Source organism: Portunus trituberculatus, chromosome 9 (assembly GCF_017591435.1).
Source record: "Portunus trituberculatus isolate SZX2019 chromosome 9, ASM1759143v1, whole genome shotgun sequence".
Classification (NCBI taxonomy): domain Eukaryota; kingdom Metazoa; phylum Arthropoda; class Malacostraca; order Decapoda; family Portunidae; genus Portunus; species Portunus trituberculatus.
Genome location: NC_059263.1, coordinates 6,982,501 through 6,989,793, shown reverse-complemented (window position 1 = coordinate 6,989,793; position 7,293 = coordinate 6,982,501). Strand labels below are relative to the sequence as shown.

General features: G+C 39.8%; 1 long non-coding RNA gene across 1 annotated transcript in view; it reads right to left on the bottom strand.

Annotated features, from left to right (window-relative positions):
* Positions 1–474: 474 nt before the first annotated feature.
* LOC123501438 overlaps positions 475–7,293 on the bottom strand; it is a 44,890-nt gene continuing 38,071 nt past the window's right edge. The window contains exon 2 of the long non-coding RNA XR_006673638.1: positions 475–3,052. This is a non-coding gene — a long non-coding RNA (uncharacterized LOC123501438). The remainder of the gene's footprint in view (positions 3,053–7,293) is intronic.

Here is a 7,293-nt window from a genome sequence, read left to right as displayed (position 1 = left end):
TCGTCTTGAAATCTTGTAAGTACTTGATAGGTTAGTTGATGTTCTTGTTCTTGCGTTAGTATTTGTCGATTTAAGAAGAAACACGTGAAAATTAATAATAGCATCCTTCTCTCCTCTCCTTCTATTCTGTATGGCTGCCTTTCACTTAGGGCAGAAGGACTAACATCAGAATGAAGACTACTATCAACAACTCGCAACGTGACGATTGAAGAAGAAACATGAGGAAAATTAATCGTTTCTCTCTTCTACTTTTTATATGGATTTCTATTAATTAATACCTAAAAGAAAGTTCACCTGTTCACATTATGTCAACAATTTCAAAGTGGCAATTTAAAAAGATACGCTTGAAAAAAAAAAAATCGTTTCCTTTCTCTCTCTCTCTCTCTCTCTCTCTCTCTCTCTCTAGATCTCTCAGTTAAAGACAGCCAAGGTTAATCTGTTCATATAATAATAACTAGGATACAAAACATAAAACAAAGTTACTGTTTATTTCATGACATCAACACACGTGACGATTAAACCCTTCAACACTGGGACACATTTTTTACCTTGAGATTTGTGTACGATCAAGCCATTTTATTGACATTAAGAAGGGTCTAAGGAGGTCACAAGATTAATGGCCAGAATCTTCACTATTTTAATCCCCACATAAGTATCTGAAGCTGTATAAAATCACCAAATAGTAACCAGAATGAATATGAAAACGCGTCATGGTACTGAAGGGATTAAGGAAGAAAACATTGAAAAATTTTAATCTCTCCTCTAGTTTTCAGTACAAATGCCTCTCGGTTTAAGTCAGAAAATGTTAATCCCTTCACACTAGCCAATCTTTCACACGTGCAGCGAAGGATGAGTGACACTGTTGCCTGGTGACACTCAGCTAGCGTGCCACGACTGAGGGAAATAAGAGAGAGGCATAACAAGGTGGAGCTCACGGAGACGGTCAACCCTTTTAGTGTGACAATGTGTGGACTCTTTATTACCACCTACGAGAAGGAAAGATGTAAAAAGGGAAGAAGAAATGTACAAGGAAGAGATTTTTGCCGTTTCTAGTCACTGTGATTTAACGCGATTTCATATTAATTCTGCTTATCATTTGGTGATTTTATACAGCTTCAGAAACTCGTGTGTGGGATTAAAATAGTGAAGAACCTGGCCATTAATCTTTTACCTCCATAGACCCTTCTTGATGTCAATAAAATGTACACAAATCTCAAGGTAAAAATGTGTCCCAGTACTGAAGGGATTAAGGAGATTTGATTCCATTAGGAGAGGAAATGTTTTAATGGTAAGTAACAGGAAACAATGGGATAGGAAACAGGAGTCAAATGAAAAGATAATAGCGTTAGGGAAAAGGATTAGAGAGTTAAAAGAGAAAGTAATGGTGAGATTTAAGGAGATTTAGTCACATAAGGAGAGAAATTGTTTTAATGGTTAGTGACACAGGAAACAATGAACCAGAAAGTGAGAAGGTTTAAGTAGGAAGAAAGCAAAGTTAGAAAAGTGTCTAGAGAATCAGTTAAGAAAATAATGAGGCATTGAAAGAAAGTTTAGAGGTGTAAGAAGAGAAAATATCTTAGTGGTTTAGTGACATAGGGAACAATGAGAGAGAAAATGGAAGAGTCAAATGAAAAGAAACGTGTCTAGAGAATTAGTTAAGAAAGTAATGAGGCACTGAAAGGAAGCTTGGATGTATAAGAAGAGGAAATGTCTTAGTGGTTTAGTGACAGGAAACAACGAGAGAGAAAATGGGAGAGTCAAATGAAAATAAAAGTGTGTAGAGAGTAATGGCGCAATGTAAGGAGGTTTGGTTGTATAAGTAAAGGAAATGTCTTAGTGGTTTAGTGACACAGGAAACAGAGGTAGAAAGTGAGACGGTTGCATGGAAAGGTAGGAGAGTTAGGAAGGTAGTTGGAGAGTTAATTATGAAAGCAGTTACGAAGATAGTGAAAGACAGTTGCAATGGCTACAGTGGCAGTTAAGAAAGTGACAGTGGAAGTTAATGAAGTATAAAAATAATAGAAATAGTAGTTAGGATTGCTGGTTAAGAATATGATAACGCGTCCTGACACTGAAAGGGATTAATAGTGCAGTTAGGAAGGTAGTGATGAAGTTAGTGGTAGTTAAAGGCATCATGATCATAGCTGGAGTAGTTAAGACGGGAAGGTAGTCACGGGGCAGTTAGGAAGGTAGTTATAAGTGGCAGTTTACAAGGAGGTTTCTTTTTACCTTCACTTATTCTAACTTTCTCCCTCGTGTGTGTTTTACTATTGTCTACTTTTTCCCCTTCATAATTTTCTTCCTTCCTTCCTTCCTTCATCCTTTCCTTCTTTCCTTCCTTCCTTACTTTCTTCCTTCTTTTCTTCTTTCTTTTCTTCCTGTCATCCTTCACTCAGTTATCAATGATTTTGTTCTCCCTTCTACGATGTTTTTATTTCTTCTATTGATTCTTTTGTTGCGCATTTCTTTCTTCCTTTCTTCCTTCTTTCATAATTCTTCCAAGTAAAATTATCCATATTCTCTATTTCACTGTCGTTCTCGTATTTTTTTTTCTTTTCTCTTTCTTTTCTCGTTTCCTTCGTAATTATTCCTTCACCATTTTTTTTCCTTCCTTATTTCATTCTCTGTCATTCATCGTCACTATTCAAGCCCATTTCATTTACACCCATCATTCCATCACCCATTCCTACTACTTTTAGTCATCCATTTTCTTTTCTTTTTCTATTAATGATCAGTCGTCACCATTTTCATTCACTATTCTCCATCAAAAATTCAAAATCAAAATCCATTTCACTCACTCACTTCACAATCACACTTCTTTTCATCACCATCTTCACCCACATCATCATTATCATTTTTTTTGTTTTGTTTGTTTTTTTTTCTGACCATTATCCTTTCACAATTAATTCCTTCACCACCATTATCTTCATTATCCTCAACGTACAACACTCTTCCTCTCATCCTCATCTCATTCAGTCAATTCCTTCCTTTTGCTGTTCTTTCTTTCAGTCACGAGGTTCCTAGTTTTGGTCACCTGGTTTCATTTTCTTCACTGGGAGAGAGACAAGAATTAAAACACTGCCTTATTTTTTGTGGTGTCAGTTGCAGTAAAAGTTGGAGAAGCCTTGAGCTCTTCTGTTCCTTAAGTGTTAATGTAGAGAGCTGGAAGAAAAGAGAGACAGAAAATAAGAGAAGAGAAATAGAAGGAAAGGAAGGAAGATAATGGTAAGAGGACGGGAGAAAAAAGTGAGAAGAGAGAGAGAAATAGAAGGAAAGGAAGAAATATAAAAAATGAGAGGAGATATAGAAGGAGAGGATGGGAGAAAAAAAAATAAGAGGAGAGAGGTGGAAGAAAGGAGAGATAGAAAATTAGAGAAGAGATATCAAAGGAAATGAAAGGAGAAATAAATAAGAGGAGAGAGAAATAGAAGGAAAGGAAGGAAGAAAAAATATAACAGGAGAAAGATAGAAGGAAGAAAAAAATAGAAAAGGCATGAGAAAGACAGAAGGAAAGAAAGAAAGAAAGAAAAAAGCAAGAGAAGAGATAGAAGAAAGAAAAAGATAGGAAATAAGTAAGAGAAGAGATATATAAGGAAGGAAAGATGGGAAAAGTATGAGAAGAGAGACAGAAAGGAAGGAAGGAAGGAAAGAAAGAAAGAAGAAAGGAAGGAGGGAAAGTAGTAAGGAAGAAAGTAAAGAAAGAGAAAAAACAGAAAATTAATAAAGAGATTAATGAAGAAAGAAAGACATATATAATCACATAAATATCCATATTAATAAACGAAGAAAGAAAGAAAAAAAAAGGGAAGGAAAGAAAGAAATGGAAGGAAGGAAGAAAGAAAAACGAAAAGAAAAAGGAAAATTCACATATTAGCACAAAAGGAAAAAAAATATAATAAAAACAAGAAAAAGACAGAAAGAGGCAGAGAGGAAATAAAAAGAAAAATATTCAAGCTTAAAAAAGAAAATATAGAAAAAAAAGGAATCTTGTAGACTTAGAAAATATGAAAAAAAAACATTAATAAACCGGAAAAAAATTATCTAGGCTTAGAATACAAAAAAAGTATATAGGAAAATAGAATTAAACGTTTAGGAAAATAAGAAAAGACTAACACTATAAAGTTAGGAAAATACAAATGTAGAGATAAATTTGCTGTAGGCCTAAAGATGACTAAGAAAGAAGAAGATATAGACAGATAAAAGGGAAAAAAGGTGGAAAAAAATAGCTATGCCTAAGAAAAGAAAAGGAAATATAGACAGACATAATGTGAAAAAAGAGACAAAAACTTGCTAGGCCTAAAAATACTTAAAAGAAAATATAGACACACAAAAGGGGAAGAAAAAGGGGAAAAAAGTTAAGCCTAAAAGAAGTTACGAAGAGAAGGAAAATTGTGTCCTTAATTTTACGAAGAGAAGGAAAATTTTGCTCTTAATTTTACGAAGAGAAGGAAAATTTTGCTCTTAATTTTACGAAGAGAAGGAAAATTGTGTCCTTAATTTTACGAAGAGAAGGAAAATTTTGTCAATGTTATGAAGAGAAGGAAAATTTTGCTCTTAATTTTACGAAGAGAAGGAAAATTTTGTCAATGTTAAGAAGAGAAGGAAAATTTTGTCCTTAATGTTACAAAAAGAAGGAAAATCTTGCTCTTAATTTTACGAAGAGAAGGAAAATTTTGTCAAAGTTAAGAAGAGAAGGAAAATCTTGCTCTTAATTTTACGAAGAGAAGGAAAATTTTGTCAATGTTAAGAAGAGAAGGAAAATTTTGTCCTTAATGTTACAAAAAGAAGGAAAATCTTGCTCTTAATTTTACGAAGAGAAGGAAAATTTTGTGAAGTAAAAAATCATGAAAAAGAAAAGAAGGACAAGAAAGAAAAATTGTTCTGCCACTCCCTCAAAAAAAAAATGAACGAAGGAAAGAAAAACGAAAAAAAGTAAGAAAAGATCAAGAAAATTTAAGGAGTGAAAAAAAAAATATTGGAATCCTAAAAATGAGAAAAATTGAAGAAAAGAAAGAAAATACTGTGAAGGAATAGAATAAAAGATAGTAATAGTGAAAACAGGATAGAAAAGTGAGCGAAAAGGGATAAAATATAAGAAAAGACAAAAGAAGAATAAATATTAGCTAAAGAGGAAGATAGAAAAAACTTTGAAGATAGTGAAAGAAAGAAAAAAAATATAGATAATTACCACCACCACCACCACCACCACTACTACTACTACTACTACTACTACTACTATCTCCGTAAGTCCCACCATATGATAAACATCCTTATTATTATTAAAGTTGGTAGTAGTAGTAGTAGTAGTAGTAGTAGTTGTTGTAGTTGTTGTTGTTGTTGTTGTTGTTGTTGTTGTTGCAGTGGTGCAGTGGCAGTGGCAGCAGCAGCAGCAGTGCAGCAGCAGCAGCAGCAGCAGCAGCAGTGGCAGCAGCAGCAGCAGCAGCAGCAGCAGCAGTGGCAGCAGCAGCAGCAGTGGCAGCAGCAGTGGCAGTAGTGGTGGCAGCAGCAGTGGCAGTGGTTGCAGCAGCAGCAGCAGCAGCAGCAGCAGCAGTGGCAGCAGCAGCAGCAGCAGCAGCAGCAGCAGTGGCAGCAGCAGCAGCAGCAGCAGTGGTGCAGTGGTGAGTAGCAGCAGCAGCAGCAGCAGTGGCAGCAGCAGTGGCAGTGGCAGTGGCAGTGGTGTGGTGGCAGTGGCAGTGGCAGCAGTGGCAGGCAGTGGCAGTGGCAGCAGCAGTGGCAGTGGCAGTGGCAGTGGCGGTGGCAGTGGCAGTGGTGGCAGTGGCAGTGGCAGTGGCAGTGGTGGTGGTGGTGTGGCGGTGGCAGTGGCAGTGGTGGCAGTGGCAGTGGCAGTGGCAGTGGCAGTGGTGGTGGTGGCAGTGGCAGTGTGTGGTGGCAGTGGCAGTGGCAGTGTCGGTGGTGGTGGCAGTGGCAGTGGCAGTGGTGGTGGTGGTGGCAGTGGCAGTGGTGGTGGCAGCAGTGGCAGTGGCAGTGGCAGTGGTGGTGGTGGCAGTGGCAGTGGCAGTGTGGCAGTGGCAGTGGCAGTGGCGGTGGCAGTGGCAGTGGCAGTGGCAGTGGCAGTGGTGGCAGTTGCGGTGCAGTGGCGGTGGCAGTGGTGGTGGTGGCAGTGGCAGTGGCAGTGGTGGCAGTGGCAGTGGCGGTGGCAGTGGTGGTGGTGGTGGTGGTGGTGGCAGTGGCAGTGGTGGCAGTGGCAGTGGTGGTGGCAGTGGCAGTGGCAGTGGCAGTGGTGGCAGTGGCAGTGGCAGTGGTGGCGTTAGCAGTGGCAGTGGCAGTGGCAGTGGTGGTGGCAGTGGTGGTGGTGGCGGTGGCGGTGGTGGTGGTGGTGGCAGTGGTGCAGCAGTGGCAGTGGCAGTGGTGGCAGTGGCAGTGGTGGTGGCGGTGGTGGTGGCAGTGGTGGTGGTGGCGGTGGCAGTGGCAGTGGTGGTGGCAGCAGTGGCAGTGTGGCGGTGGCAGTGGTGGTGGTGGCAGTGGCAGCGGTGGCAGCAGTGGCAGTGGCAGTGGTGGTAGTGGCAGTGGCAGCAGTGGTGGCAGTGGCAGTGGCAGTGGTGCAGTGGCAGCAGCAGTGCAGTGGCAGTGGTGGTGGCAGTGGCAGTGTGGCAGTGGCAGTGGCAGTGGCAGTGGTGGCAGTGGTGGTGGCAGGTGGTGGTGTAGTGGTGGTGGCAGCAGTGGCAGTGGTGCAGTGGTGGCAGCAGCAGTGGCAGTGTGCAGTGGCAGTGGCAGTGGTGGCAGGTGGCAGTGGCAGCAGTGGCAGCAGCAGCAGTGGCAGTGGCAGTGGCAGTGGTTGCAGCAGCAGTGGTTGCAGTAGCAGTGGTGGCAGTGGCAGCAGCAGTGGCAGTGGCAGCAGGCAGTAGCAGTAGCAGTAGCAGTAGCAGTAGTAGTAGTGAAATAGTTATCAATACTGTGACTTTACAATAAAATACACAATTACATTTTTGATCCTTCTTATGTATGATATTTATTGCTAGTTGTATCATTTCCTTTTATGAAGTGTGGCATTAAAATCTCTCTCTCTCCCTCTCTCTCTCTCTCTCTCTCTCTCTCTCTCTCTCTCTCTCTCTCTCTCTCTCTCTCTCTCTCTCTCTCTCTCTCAGTAACATTATTATTATAGTACTATTATCATTATAGTATTATATTTTTATTATTATTGTAATGTGATTGCTATTATTTGTATAATTTTCATTATTATTTTATTTATTAATGTATCATTATTAATAATGTTTTAATGTAAATTGTTTTATTATTGTACGTTTACTATTATTATTATAATTGTTATATTAT